Source organism: Aotus nancymaae, unplaced genomic scaffold (assembly GCF_030222135.1).
Source record: "Aotus nancymaae isolate 86718 unplaced genomic scaffold, 86718_ANA_hifiasm-v0.15.2.pri h1tg000010l, whole genome shotgun sequence".
Taxonomy (NCBI): domain Eukaryota; kingdom Metazoa; phylum Chordata; class Mammalia; order Primates; family Aotidae; genus Aotus; species Aotus nancymaae.
The window spans coordinates 65,286,322-65,301,351 of NW_026988421.1; the positions used below are offsets into that span (position 1 = coordinate 65,286,322).

The following is a 15,030-nucleotide window of genomic DNA, read 5'->3' on the forward strand; positions in this document are numbered from 1 at the left end:
CTCCTAAAACACAGTCCACACTATGTCACTCCCCTTTTCAAAATATTTAATGGCTCCTAGAGGCGGATATTCTTTTGGCTGGATAAGAAAAATGGTATTTTTCTAATTCACAGAAGAGAAAATAGATGGATTTTTTTCATAAGTTTCTCTCCCATAATTTTTTCTTACCTACTTAGTCTACTAGCACTATAAAAACTTGAATAGTAGCAAACTTAAGAGGGAAAAAAATCAAAGCAGTTAAGGGGGAAAAAAATGAAAGCTGTCAATTGAACCTATTTTAACATCTTTTTTCCTAACTGTGTTAAGCCATTTTTGCACTGCTATAAAGAAGGACCCAGCTGGGCGAGGTGGCTCACACCTGTAATCCCAGCACTTTGGGAGGCCAAGGTGGGCAGATCACACGGTCAGGAGTTGAAGACCAGCCTGGCCAATATGGCGAAACCCTGTCTCTACTAAAAATACAAAAATTGCCAGGCGTGGTGGCGCATGCCTGCAGTCCCAGCTACTCAGGAGGCTGAGGCGCAAGAATTGCTCAAACCCAAGAGGTGGAGGTTGCAGTGAGCCAAGATTGCACCACTGCACTCCAGCCTGGGCGACTGAGCAAGATGCCATCAAAAACAAAAAGAACCCAAAGCTGGGTAATTTATAAAGAAAAGAAATTTAATCAGCTCATGCTTCTGTGATCTGTATGGGAAGCATGGCACCAGCATCTGCTCAGCTTCTGGCAAGGCCTCGGGGAACTTACAATCATGACAGTATGCAAAGGGAAACCCAGGTATCACAGGGCAAGAGAGACAAGGGGGAGATCCAAGACTCTTTTAAACAACCAGATCTTGTGTGAATTAACTAAGTGAGAATTCACTCATCACTCAGCTATTCATGAGGGATCCACCTCCATGATCCAATACCTTCCACAAGGCCCCAACTCCAACACTGGGGATTACATTTCAGCATTAGATCTGGGGGAACAAATATCCAAATCATATCACTGACGTCATGTTCATGATTGTGATTTTTATGCTGCATATTTTTCAAATTCACATATTCTGCCAATAAAATTAATTCCTGGCTGGGCATGGTGGCTCACGTTTATAATCCCAGCACTTTGGGAGGCTGAGGCAGGTGGATCATGAGGTCAAGAGATCAAGATCAACCTGGCCAGCATGGTGAAACCCCATCTCTACTAAAAATACAAAACTTAGCTGGGTATGATGGCACGCGTCTGTAGTCCCAGCTGCTTGGGAGGCTGAGGCAGGAGAATCTCTTGGACCCAAGAGGCAGAGGTTACAATGAGCCAAGATCACACCACTGCACTCGAGCCTGGCAACAGAGCAAGACTCCATCTCAAAAAAAAAAAAAATTAATTCCTAATTATGAGTAATTAAATATGTCTGGCACCAACAAAAAGTTTGAGAATCATTGGATCTTACCACCATTTCCAGGTTCATCTACTCATTCACTCACTTTTCAGACATTTCATTGATCATCTATTATGGGCCTCTCACTCATCCTTCATTCCAAGTACACTGGACTCCTTTCTGTATTAACAAATATGCTCTGTCCTTTACTTTCTCATTGTCTCGACTCTAATATTGCCTCTACCTGGAATGCCTTTCCTCTCCATTTATTCTTGCTGAAAATTGTAACTATCCTACAAGAAACAGCTGTATCAAAAACCTTCCCTCTCACCCTCTCACCTTTCCAGTCTCACAATTTATTTCATCCTCCTCTGTGCTCTCAGTGCATGGTGGGGCTTGGATTACAATACTCACATTCTCCCTCATGTTACAGTTATTTGTGTACATGGACTACATTTTATCTTCCTTACGGGCATCTTTTTATTCCACACAGAGGTTGAATATAATAGGCATTGAATCACTGAAAGTTTCATTGAAAGAGAAAACTTTTTGTTTGAAAGTACCTAGCCTAGAACAACCAATTATAACATCCCGATAAATTCTGACTCTCCTTAAATAAAAGAACGGACAAAATGTCCATATCTAGATTGAGATAATGCTGACAACTTTTTCTAATAGTGCTATATCAATGGAAACAATATTTGCTTCTGATTCAACCTTGAAAATAGAAAAAGATAAGCATCTACAACCATAAAAAGAGCCAAGCTATTTGTTGATTTATGGGCTGGTTATCTTAAACTGCCCAGTGAATAGTTACTCGACTCAAACAATTTCCTGAGGGCTGGACTTTGGCAACTTCAAACTATTACATCACGTACAACAGAAGAACTGTATGCTGATAAAGGACAGAAAGTCTTATTTTTCCTACATAAGAGCTTAGGTAACTGTCATGAATAACAAATTTCTCTAAAATTTGTTAAAAAGTAGGTGGAAAGAAACAAAAAGAAGGCACATTTTACTTAGTTATAATTGACAAATTGTAAGAACTAAGAAATGACAGCTGCAGGCTACTTAGCCCTTCCTTATAAAGATCCATACTTGTATAATTTACTGACTTCTAAGGGAGGCAGCATGGTAGTAGAAAGAACATAGTGGTTAAAAGTATAGCCTCTGCAGGGCCAACAATATTGCAGAACCTCAGGAGGTAACATGCTTACAGTAGAGAGCCAAAGGGTCCCATTCCTAGAGAACATTATGTGAATTATACAACCTGGGGACACAGAATTAGTGGAACAGAACAAGTCTCAGCTCCACCACCTAACACCTGTGTCATACTGACAAAGTTATTAAACTAAGTCTCAGGTACTTCATCAGAAAAAAATGGGATTAATAAATAACATCTATCTCATAGGATTGTTATAAGAATTAAATAATGTAAATATGTATAATTAGCCCAGTGCCTAACATATGATAAGTGCAGAATAAATGTTTTGATGATGATCATGATGAAGATAACGATGATGAAGAATAAGATGAATCTACATTCGAATCCTGGCTCCATCACATTCAGGCCATTTACTATCTATAATAAATATGACGTGCTAAAAGGATGCAACAAAATAATGTATGCAGAATACGTAGGCTCAGGTACAAAAGAGGAGTTCCATAAATAGTACAATTATGATGACTGACCATCCTCTAAACCCATTCTCTCTCCCTCTCTCTCATTTTCTCTTACAGGAAAACACACACACACACACACACACACACACACACACACAACTACTATAAAAATTCCTGAAGATCAAACTATAATCGACAGCACAAATCCCAAAGCCACATAAAAATGGGGAAAATGCATTCTTTTTATGGTCTCACCGCAACCTCCGCCTCCTGGGTTCAGGCAATTCTCCTGCCTCGGCCTCCTGAGTAGCTGGGATTACAGGCACGCGCCACCATGCCCAGCTAATTTTTTGTATTTTTAGTAGAGACGGGGTTTCATCATGTTGACCGGGATGGTCTCGATCTCTTGACCTCGTGATCCACCCGCCTCGGCCTCCCAAAGTGCTGAGATTACAGGCGTGAGCCACCGCGCCCGGCCCTTCTTTTTATGTTTTATGTGTTTTTTTGAGACAGAGTCTTGCTTTGTCACCCAGGGTGGAGTGCAGTGGCGCCATCTTGGCTCACTGCAACCTCTGCCTCCCAGGCTCAAGCGATTCTCCTGCCTCAGCCTCTCTAGTAGCTGGTATTACAGGTGTGTGCCCTCACACCCAGCTAAGTTTTGTATTTTTAGTAGAGACAGGGTTTCACCATCTTTGCCAGGCTGGTCTCAAACTCCTGACTTCAAGTGATCCACCCACCTTGGCCTCCCAAAGTGCTGGGTTTACAGGCATGAGTCACTGCGCCCAGCCTGGGGAAAAACGTATTCTAAAAACAGCACATTCTCAATACAATTCACCTAGCCTACTGCAAAAACTTTCTAACTATTCTTTCCCCTCTAATCCCATCTATACAATATTGCAAAAGCAAACTGATTAATCACGATTAGCTCAGAAAACTTCAGTGACAAAATACAGCCAAAACTCTGGCTTTGAATGGCCTTCCATAATCTTATCCCATGCACATTTCCAACCTCATCTACCAGTACACATAAAACACATACAAAAAGATTTGTTCTGTGCACAAGCCCAGGATTCTTTTTTCCCCCTCAATCAAGGAATGCTCCTTCCTTCTCTACTCCCATCTTCCCAGTCCTACCGAATACTAGCAATCTTTTCCACTCAACAAACCTATTTGAAGAAGTCATACCACTGGCTACTTAGAGTGATAGGAACTAATAATGGCCACACATCATCAGGAAGGAGCAGTCATTTACATTATTTCCCCAAGGACTGTCTTTTTAAATACCTCTCCAGGGCAACTGAGATTTCTCTCTCCCTCCCAGGAACATCATGAATCAATATTTAAACAGTGTAACAATACTTCATTGGAATACAATGTAGAAAGTTACATTGCTTTACACTCAACAAATGCTCATTCCTTGTTAAACAAATAAATGAAGAACTAAGTTTCGTAAGACCAATTAAACTCACATTTTTCTGTTTAGAGAGAACTCAGTTACAGGCACAACCAAATAGCTCTTTAGCTTGTCCCTGCATCTCCTGCCTAAATCAAATCACACCTAAATCTTACCTTGTGTTTCCAAAAGGTCTACAGAAGAAAGATACTCTATTTTATGGTCATTAGGACAAACGCAATGTTTTTTCTCAACCCTACTCCCAATAGTAGCAAACTAGTAACAGCAGTGGTTAAAGGAAAGAAAATCAATAGCAATCTATTAGGCCCCTGGATAGCCAAACGAGTATTATTATTATTATTAACCTTCTGATTCAATCATTTAGAACCAGAGACTTTTATCCCTAATTTTTTAAATCACTGAGGCTTTTTTTAAATTTAAACACTTGATTGCATCTACGCACTATTTATGAATCATTATAAACATACCCATGCTCAAATTATTTCGGTACAAACAATAATGAAAGTATGGCAGTGCTATCAACAAGAGGAAGAAAGGAAGGGAAGCAAACTGACAGCACCGGCTTGACTCATTTCTGTTGGGAGAACACTGGTACTGAATGGCACAAGCAACTCCAGTGTGAGAGAGCAAGCACATGACTGACTGGGAGGGTGACAGAGGATACCAAAGAAAGGAGACCATCTATAAAGAAGCTTTCCTCTGTAGGGGCAGGAGGTGATGGGATGAGTAGGAATCCACCAAAATGTAATCTAACAGCCTTTACAATACTCAAATGAAAACATGCTACCAGACTTCACACTTTAAGCCAGTTCACATCCTAGCTCTACCATTTAAAATTGAGTGACCTTCAGCAAATTACTTATTCTCTCTGGTTCTTTCAGTTGTAAAATTATAATAATGGTAGCCCACTTAGTGAATACAAACTACATGTTTGGCACTGTGCTAGGCACCAGATACATGATATGTCTTCTAATTCTCACAATTAATCTGCCAAATAGTGATTATTTTTCTCATTTTGCAAGAAAGAAAACCCATGTTCTTTCTACCTATGTATAGCCGCTTTCTAGAGGGACAATACTACTACCTGGCCAGGTTGTACTGGGAATTAGAAGTACATGCAAAGCACTTAGCAAAGACCCAGCACTTGCCTATCATTACTGTACGAATACAACCATCATTTGAGTAAGTGCCTCAACTGAACACCAATAAAATCTGAGAAACCAGTTTCTTCTCACATCATCTACCATAAAGATGACTTTTAACTAGCAGTAGTTTGGGAGAATCCAAAGCTCATCACTTATAACTGCTTAAAATACCAAAGTATCAACCATCCAGTATCCAAAAAAAAAAAAAAAATTTAATACACACACAAATATTGCTTCTTAGTAGAAGCTCAAAACATAAAACTCAAGGAAATAGCCCATTATGAAAGTGATATTTGACTCAATCTAAAGATCAAATATTAAATATTTTACTTTCAAAAGGATTATAGGCCTCAAGGGAGCAGGTGTTAATGAACAAATCTATCTAACTTCCAAAAAATAATTCCCAGAAGCATCTGTTATCCTTAAGTACTTGGCAAACCATTTCCCAGAATTGACAACATATTGCCAAAATCTTAGTGGATTTTGCCAACACTATTCTGCTGATAGGAAAAAAGAGTAATTCAGCTACTTTCCAGCTTAGCCACAAAAGAGGGTCTTTTCTTCATTATTACTTTAACCAGTATGTTAATACTGAAAAGTATAACGAAATCACAAATAACCATCTCTGTTTGAAGGAAATTTAAAATACTAAACCCACAACTCTTGCCTTTAATTCTAACAAACTATCATCTATGATTTTTTTGAACAAAAAACAAAAATTAAATCTCCAAAATTTAATAACTGAAACAGAGAGGAGGGGTAAAGAGCAGAAACAACAGCTTGAAAGATGCCTCTTGAAAACTGAGAGTCCTAAAATCTCAATCTCAAAGTTTAAACTACTGCTTTTAAAAGAAATACTTTATTAATCAGTGCTTGGGAATATTTTTTTAAAAAGAAAGAAAACTTCACAAAAACTAACCAGTTCCTGCAATCCTCCATCCATCCATTTTTACCACCACAACAACTACAATACTTACCAGACAGCACAGTCAACCTCCAGCAAAAGACCTCTAATCACGAGGGTAACTGTGGGGCAAGTGATACAAGAATGGGGAGGGACAAGGGAATAGCTAGAGCGGTCGGGAGGGAAGGGCAGGAGGGAGGAGACAACTGTAGCTAGCAACAATGAGAAACTGTGAAACTAAACCACAAAGGCTTCCCACAGAACAGGATCAGGGAGAAGGCAATTCTTTTTACCAACTACCAGGAACTCAGCACTGACAATTCATGACAAAGTTAAAAAGGTGGAGCTTCCAATTAAAAACAAAGTAAACTTAAGAAACTAACCAAAAGTAACTTGAAAGGACGTATCACAAACTTCACTTGAGGCTTAAGATAAACAATCATGAAGCTGTTTCCTGGGCATTCCTAATGACAAAGGTCATCAGACAATAATGTCTGCAGGGTGGCTACTGCTTCTAAAGGGCCAGTCCCCCAAAAAACAGTCCTTTGCACAGCAGTCAAAAGAAGCACAAGAAGACAACATTTTTGTAGTTGTTTACAGAATAATCAAAATAATAATATTATTATTTGAATCCCTAATTCAGAATTCCAAGACTGAGCTTAAATTAAATCAAATCATTTTAATAGGCAAAATTCCTCCAACAGTCTTAAATGAGCCACATTATTAAAGAAAATTATTATTTAAACTGAGCCACTGGAATCTACTGAGTCAATTTTAAAATGCTTGGTATCTAAAAGTTCTCAGCCCCAAAGTCCACAACAGGGAAAGATCTCCACCCTTCTTTGAGGGAAGAGACCTAGTTATATCACCAAGAACAAACAGCAGGCAGGATCCCACCCCCAAACATGTGATCAGTCAACCCAGAACTTGCGTTTGCAGGCAGGGCACAAAGGCCCCAGAGGACCAACACACACCCTTCTATGTATTACTCGAGATTATAAAACAGCTTTATTGAAAGAGGTTGTTTTATAAGCATACTGATGAAAAAAAAAAACTCATTAGTAGAATCCCTGCCAAATATGAAGGTTTGTTGTATTTCTACAAGTTGAGAGAAAATATATGAGTTGACTAAAAAAAGATTTAATTAAGATTTATTGGTAAAATTTAACAAACATGGGCAATGTCCAAAACTAATTAAGCTCTTATATTTTAACAATACAGTATGTTAAACTGAAGTAGTCCTTTGGCAACAAGGAAAGTGACACACACACACACACACACACACACACAAGATACTGCCACTTTTCTTATTAGCCATTAGCATTCTAACTCAGGTCTCCTAGTACCAGGTGGAAGAAGTAGTAATGCCATTTCAAAGTGTGAAACACAAAATTTCTACTGCTAAGTGCTGAATGCAAATAAAGATATACAAATATCAAGACCAAGCTCTTCAATCAAGTCATTAAAATATAGGTACATATTCATTGTGAAACTAATCAAATAAAACTAGAGTACTGGGACAGAGTTACAGAGCTTCAACCCTAATCACAATTAGATAACATTACTTTTCATGTCTCATCCAGGTAAGGAAGTGATCCACAGGGAAATCTCACTCTAATAGATTGTAATCTCTTCAGAGGCCCCTCAGAAAACACCTCCCATAAAACTCTCCTATGGTATTCAATTTCTGCCTTGCATAAATTATGTTCAGACATTTCTTATTCCCTCTTCAAGACTGCACAAGAGGTTATGCGCCAAATAGAAAGAGAACCCTGTATCAACCACTGGGCTTCTCCAATCAAAATATATTGGGTAACTACAGGTTTGTGTTAGATGAGTGTCAAATTGCCTGTAGAAAAGGTTTTGTAGGCCAGGCATGTGGCTCATGCCAGTAATCACAGCATTTTGGGAGGCCAACGCAGGAGGATCACTTGAGCCCAGGAGTTTGAGACCAGCTTGGCCCACATAGGGAGACCCCTTCTCTACCAAAAAAAAAAAAAAAAAAAAAAATTTTTTTAAATTATTCTAGTGTGGTGGCATGCACCTCTGGTCTCAGCTACTTACTCCAGGCTGAGGTGGGACAATCTCTTGAGCCCGGAAGGTCAAGGCTGCGGTCAGCAGTGATTGTGTCACTGCACTCCAGCCTGGGCCACAGAGCAAGACCCCCCTGTCTCAAAAAAAAAAAAAAAGAAAGAAAGAAAAAGAAAATGTTTTATGGACATGATTGCTAACTACTTAAAGAGGGAGAGTGATATTTAGGGTTTCAGTTTATTACTATTATTATTATTATTATTTTGAGACGGAGTTTCGCTCTTGTTACCCAGGCTGGAGTGCAATGGCGCAATCTCGGCTCACCACAACCTCCACCTCCCGGGTTCAAGCAATTCTCCTGCCTCAGCCTCCCGAGTAGCTGGGACTACAGGCGTGCACCACCACGCCCAGCTAATTTTTGTACTTTTTTTAGTAGAGACGGGGTTTCACCATGTTGACCAGGATGGTCTCGATCTCTTGACCTCGTGATCCATCCGCCTCGGCCTCCCAAAGTGCTGGGATTATAGGCGTGAGCCACCACGCCCGGCCCCCCAAGAACACACTTTTGAGAAACTTTGGCTGTTAATCACAGACCTGGGCACCAAAATCATCCAAGAAATCTCTATATTTCTCACACAAATGGAATCTAAATAAAGAAGAAAGGGAGCTAGGGGCCACATATTTGGGCTTCTAATGTTATAGTATCATTATTATTTTAATTCATTCTTTAACTGTATCTTGAATAAATCTTTTTTTTTTTTTTTTGAGACGGAGTCTTGCTCTGTTGCCCAGGCTGGAGTGCACTGGCACTATCTTGGCTCACTGAAACCCCCGCCTGCTGGGTTCAAGCAATTCTCCTGCCTCAGCCCCCCAAATAGCTGGGATTACAGGTGCATGCCACCACACTCAGCTAATTTTTTGTATTTTTAGTAGAGACAGGGTTTCACCATGTTAGCCAGGATGGCCTGGATCTCCTGGCCTCGTGATCTACCCACCTTGACCTCCCCAAGTGCTGGGATTACAGGCATGAGCTACCACGCCTGGCCTATCTTGCATAATTCTAAATCTTATATAAAATAGCATTTTTTCATTATGAACATTAACCATCCTGTCTCTACAACAGGGTTGTTTTTTGTTTTGTTTCTTTTTTTGAGACAGAGTCTCACTCTGTCATCCAGGCTGGAGTGCAGTGGCACGATCTCGGCTCACTGCAACCTCCACCTCCCAGGTTCAGGCAATTCTCCTGCCTCAGCCTCCCAAGTAGCTGGGATTACAGGCATGCACCACCATATCCTGGTAATTTTTGTATTTTTTTTAGTACATACGGGGTTTCACCATATGGGTCAGGCTGGTCTTGAACTCCTGACCTTGTGATCTGCCCACCTCAGCCTCCCAAACTGCTGGGACTACAAGCGTGAGCCATTGCACCCAGCCTACAACAGGGTTTTTAAAAGTCTTCAACTGGACTTAAAGCTCCTAGAAAGCAAGAAGAGTATGAAAATCCCTCTCAAGTACACCACAGAATTACCTAAATGCTAGTCTTACCATAGAAAGTAATCAGCCAGGTGCAGTGGCTCACGTCTGTAATCCAGGCATATCTCTTGAGGTCAGGAGTTTGAGATTACCCTCGTGATCTGGTGAAACCCAGTCTCAACTAAAAATACAAAAATTAGCTGGGCATGGCGGCACGTGCCTGTAATCCCAGCTATTTGGAAGGTTGAGGCAGGAGAATCACTTGAATCTAGGAGGCAGAGAGTGCAGTGAACTGAAATGGTGCCACCATACTCCAGCCTGGGCAATAGAGCAAGACTCCATCTCAAAAAAAAAAAGAAAAAAAAAAGGCCGAGTACAGTGGCTTATGCCTATATATAATCCCAGCACTTTGGGAGGCCGAGGTGAGCAGATCATCTGAAGTCAGGAGTTCAAGACCAGCCTGGCCAATATGGTAAAACACCATTTCTACTAAAAATACAAAAATTAGCCAGGCAGTAGTGGTGCACATCTGTAATCTTAGCTACTGGGAAGACTGAGGCAGGAGAATTGCTTGAACCTGGTAGGTGGAGGTCACAGTGAGCTGAGATTGTGCCACCACACCCCAATCTGAGTGACAGAGTGAGACTGTGCCTCAAAAAAAAAAGAAGAAAGTAGTGGTCGTGTTGCTTCCCCCAACCTTGCCATCACCAGTGGTTTCTGAGATTTCTGTTACCTGAGGTTAACATGGCCTGAAAATATTACATGAAAATTCTGTGAGTGACCAGGACATGAATCATCTTTGTCCAGCTTATCCGCATGTCTATACTTCCCACCCGACAGTCACTTAGTAGCCCTTCAATTATCAGATTGACTGTCAGCGTCTCTTAGTGCTTGTGTTCAAGTAACTTTATTTTACTTAATAAGGTTCCCAAAATGCAAGAGTAGTGATACTGGCAATTCAAACAGGCCAAAGAGAAGCCATAAGGTTCTTCCTTTAAGTGAAAAAGTAAAGGTTAATGACTTAATAAGGGAAGGAAAAAAATTCATACACTAAAGCTGCTAAGATCTACTATAAGAACAAATCTATCCATGAAATTGTGAAGAAGGAAAAGGAAATTCATGCTAGTTTGACTGTCACACCTCGAACTGCAAAAAGTCATGGCCAAAGTACATGGTAAGTGAAACCACCTTTGCAAAAATTATAACAAAGAAAATTACTACAGTGAAAGAGATCTGACCTACCTGACTCCATCTTGCTTCTAACTTCTAAGCTGTCCTTGTTCATTCCTGGACTAGGGCGAACCAACTTTGGGAGGAACTTAGTTTATATTTTAACTTTGAAACAAAGACAAAAACAGCCCTTTCCCAAAACAAGCGCTCTTCTTGCTTGGGGACTGGACGGCTTTTGCAGGACTAACAAATTGCTACAAGATTAAAAATTATAGTTCAGGAATCATGCAGCTAAAGGCCCCAAGGTTCTATACCTCCCTAACTCCTCCTAGTGATAACATCACTAATGTAAAACCTAAGATTGGTGTTCCAGATATTTTTCAGACCCTGAACTTGATGGATTACCTGGTGCCACCCACATCAATAAACTGTCTCATCTGGTCTTGTGGCCCCACCCAGGAACTGACTCAGCATAAAAGGACAGCTTCGACTCCCTACGATTTCATCGCTGACCTAAGCAATCAATACTCCCCACTCTCTGGCCCACTACCCACCAAATTAGCCTTAAAATCCCAATCCCCGAATATTCAGAGAGACTGATTTGAGTAATAATTAAACTCTAGTCTCCTGTGCAGCCAGCTCTGCATGAATTAAACTCTTTCTCCATTGCAATTCCCTTGTCTCGATAAATCAGCTGTATGGGGGAAATGGGCAGAATGAATCCATTCAGGGGTTACATAAGTGCTTAGTTAAGATGGAAAAGGCCGAGCACAGTGGCTCACACCTGTAATCCCAGCACTTTGGGAGGCTGAGGCAGGCGGATCACCTAAGGTCAGGAGTTCAAGAGGAGCCTGGCCAACTTGGTGAAACCCTGTCTCTACTAAAAACATAAAAATTAGCCAGGCATGGTGGCGGGCACCTGTAAAACAAGCTACTCAGGAGGCTGAGGCAGGAGAATCGGTCAAACCTGGGAGGTGAAAGTTGCAGTGAGCCGAGATTGAGCCGTTGCACTCCAGCCTGTGCAACAGAGCAAAACTCTGTTTCAAAAAAAAAAAAAAAAGATGGATAGGTGGAAGAAATAAACAGAAATATGTTCCAATTAACAGCCATCAGGTTCAGTACTATTTACAGTTCCAGGCATCCACTAGAGATCTTGCAACATATCCTTTATGGATAAGGGGGAAACTACTGTAGTCTTTTAACAAATAGTGCTGGAATAATTGAATATCCATATGCAAGAGAAAAAGTTGGACTCCTATCTCACGCCATATGTAAAAATTAATTCAAAATGGATCAAAATCTTTTTCTTTTCCTTTTTTTTTTTTTTTGAGACGGAGTTTCGCTCTTGTTACCCAGGCTGGAGTGCAATGGCCCGATCTCGGCTCACTGCAACCTCTGCCTCCTGGGTTCAGGCAATTCTCCTGCCTCAGCCTCCTGAGTAGCTGGGATTACAGGCACACGCCACCATGCCCAGCTAATTTTTTGTATTTTTAGTAGAGACGGAGTTTCACCATGTTGACCAGGATGGTCTCGATCTCTTGACCTCGTGATCCACCCGCCTCAGCCTCCCAAAGTGCTGGGATTACAGGCGTGAGCCACCGTGCCCGGTGGGTCAAAATCTTAAATGAATGAACTAAAACTATAAAACTTTTAAAATAAAGCATAGACATAAATCTTCATGACGCTGGGTTAGGCAGTTATCACACAAGCGACAAAAGAAAAAAATACATAAACTGCACTTCATCAAAATTAAAACTTTTGGCTAGGCATGATGGTTCATGCCTGTACTCCCAGCACTTTGGGAGGCCAAGGAGAGTGGATCACCTGAGGTCAGGAGTTCAAGATTAACCTGGCCAACATGGCAAAACCTCATCTCTACTAGAAATACAAAAATTAGCTGGACATGGTGGCACATGCCTGTAATCCCAGCTACTCGTGAGGCTGAGGCATGAGAATCGCTTGAACCCGGGAGGCGGAGGTTGCAGTGAGCCGAGATTGCACCAATGCACTCCACAGCAAGACTCCATCTCAAAAATTAATTAATTAAATAATTAATTTAATTACATTAAACTTTTACGATTTTTTTTTTTTTTTTGAGACGGAGTCTCCTTCTGTTGTCCAGGCTGGAATGCAGTGGTGCAATCTCGGCTCACTGCAAATTCCGCCTCCTGGGTTCAAACAATTCTCCTGCCTCAGCCTCCCAAGTAGCTGAGACTGCAGGCACGTGCCACCATGCTGAGCTAATTTTTTTTTTGTATTCTTAGTAGAGACGGGCTTTCACCATGTTGGCCAGGATGGTCTCGATCACTTGACCTTGTGATCTGCCTGCCTTGTCCTCCCAAAGTGCTCAGATTACAGGCATGAGCTACCAGGCCTGGCCAAGCTTTTATACTTTTTATGGACACCATCAAGAAACTAAAAAAGACAACCTACAGAATGGGAGAAAATATTTGCGAATTATATACATGATAAGGGACTTGTATCTAGAACATACAAAGAACTATTACAACTCAATAATAAAAGCAAATAACTTAAAAATGGGCAAAGGATCTGAATAGTCATTTCCCAAAAGATGTATGAATGGATAAGCACATGAAAAGCTGCACAATAGAGCATGGAATGGCAGAATGAGTGAAATTACAGTGGAGAAACCTGACAACCATTACTTCAGCCAGGTGTTTAAGGTCAACATCAATAATGATAAAGTGATTATGTATACTCTTGATATAACAAGAATAGCATTTTATCTCTGTGGTCTTCCTTGCTAAAACCCATAACCCCTGTTTAATCATGAGAGAAACATCAGAAAAATTTTAACAGAAGGGCAACGAATAAAATACATAACCACTACTCCTCAAAACTGTCAAGGTCATCAAAAACAAGGAAAGTCTGAAAAATTGTTACAGCCAAGAAGAACCTAAGAAGAAATGACAACTAAATGGAAGGTGAAATTCTAGATGGAATCCTGGAAAAGAAAAATAAAACAATAAATAAAAAACAAGGAAATCTGAAGAAACCATGTGCTTCAGTTAGTAGTAACATCAATATTGGTTCATTTATTGTAACACTGCACTATATGAATGTAAGATGTTAATAATAGTGAAAACTGAGGGAAAATAGAAACATGGGAACTCTGTACTATCTTCTCAATTTTTCTGTAAATCTAAAATTTAAGAATTAAAAATTATTTTTTTGGTTTTTTTTTTTTTTTTGAGATGGAGTCTCACTCTGTCACCCAGGCTGGAGTGCGATGGCACCATCTCGGCTCACAGCAACCTCCGCCTCCCAGGTTCAAGCAATTCTCCTGCCTCAGCCTCCCGAGTAGCTGGGATTACAGGTGCCCACCACCATGCCCAGCTAATTTTTTTGTATTTTTACTAGAGATGGGGTTTCACCATCTTGGCCAGGCTGGTGACTTCGGGATCACCCATCTCGGCCTCCCAAATTGCTGGGATTAGAGGCATGAGCCATCGCACCCAGCCCAATGACTTTCTTTTTTAAGAATTTTTAATTCTTGGCCAGGCACAGTGGCTCACATCTGTAATCCCAGCACTTTGGGAGGCCCAGGAGGGTGGATCACTTGAGGTCAGGAGTTCGAGACCAACCTGACCAACATGGAGAAACCCCATCTCTACTAAAAATACAAAATTAGCTGGGCGTGGTGGTGGGCACCTGTAATCACAGCTACTCAGGAGGCTGAAGCAGGAGAATAGCTCAAACCTGGGAGCTGGAGGTTGCGGTGAGCCGAGATGGCGCCACTGCACTCCAGCCTGGGCAATGAGGGTGAAACTCCATCCCAAAAAAAAAAAAAAAAAAAGAAAGTCATTAATAATGTAACTTTTAAACATAGGTTAAATTAAAATGAGGAAACGAAAATCGAACCACAATGAAATATCATTTCATGCCCACAAA

General features: G+C 40.7%; 1 protein-coding gene across 5 annotated transcripts in view; it reads right to left on the bottom strand.

Moving 5' to 3' along the window:
* Positions 1-15,030, bottom strand: part of USP54 (ubiquitin specific peptidase 54) — a 133,241-nt gene that overhangs the window by 84,812 nt on the left and 33,399 nt on the right. The window contains exon 1 of one of the 5 annotated variants that reach the window (XM_064374306.1): positions 10,021-10,423. The exons of 3 other annotated variants lie outside the window; for them this stretch is intronic. The gene's annotated coding sequence lies outside the window, so the exon portion shown is untranslated. Of the gene's footprint in view, positions 1-6,517; positions 8,380-10,020; positions 10,424-15,030 lie in introns of those variants that run through there. One more of the 5 variants, XM_064374302.1, reaches the window with a different exon arrangement.